We start from the raw sequence: 823 nt of genomic DNA, 5'->3' as shown, positions 1-823 counted from the left end.
TTGTCAGCTGCTTACCATATTTTTACCAATTACTATAATATTGCTATACTAGTAGTTTTGCATTGTTGCTATCTTTAAGGGCAGGTTCACACCAAAATGTCCGTTTTCTGAATTGAAAGCAAGTTGACTTTATGTAATATATACTTTTCTTTTCTGCAGGTTCTCCTGAGCAGGGAAACGGTTATCATAAAGATCTTCCAGAGCTGCTGTGAAGGTGTGTGTGAATCTGTAGACTGAGTCACGCATGTTAGTCACAAACAACCAAATACTGTTTTGTTGGACCATTTACATTTACTCATCTGGCAGACGCTTTTATCCGAAGCGACTTACATTTGAGGAACAACATACAAGCGTCAACAGAGCATCAACTACAGATCTACAACTGACAATACATACTAGTAAGAGCAGCAATAAATACTAGTAGAGCTCATAGTTCATATTAGTAGCTCATCTCTACTTTGAGTCGCTTTTGGCCCGCCGTCCTCTGTTTTCCATCGCAGGTAGAACCACCTCAGTGTAGCTGGTCCATTACTGTGTGGTGGCTCAGGGGTATGAGGGGCCGGTCTGGGTGTCAGTGGGGGAACAACAGTAAAAAGGCCCAGCTGAGAGAACAAAGGAAAAGCTAAATTAGCGAGATGTCATAATTTTACAAGACTTAAAGAATACTATGGCCACAGCAACATCTTCAGAGTAAAGAAAACATCTTACTGTGTGGTGGCTCAGGTGTATGAGGGGAAGAAGAAGTCTCAGAAGGTGAGAGGGTTCCTGGAAAGATCAATGTATGGTTCAATTAAAACCAAGAAACTCTGTTTACATTTATTTA

Source organism: Micropterus dolomieu, unplaced genomic scaffold (genome assembly GCF_021292245.1).
Source record: "Micropterus dolomieu isolate WLL.071019.BEF.003 ecotype Adirondacks unplaced genomic scaffold, ASM2129224v1 contig_13733, whole genome shotgun sequence".
Taxonomy (NCBI): Eukaryota; Metazoa; Chordata; class Actinopteri; order Centrarchiformes; family Centrarchidae; genus Micropterus; species Micropterus dolomieu.
This window is presented reverse-complemented; position numbering follows the sequence as displayed.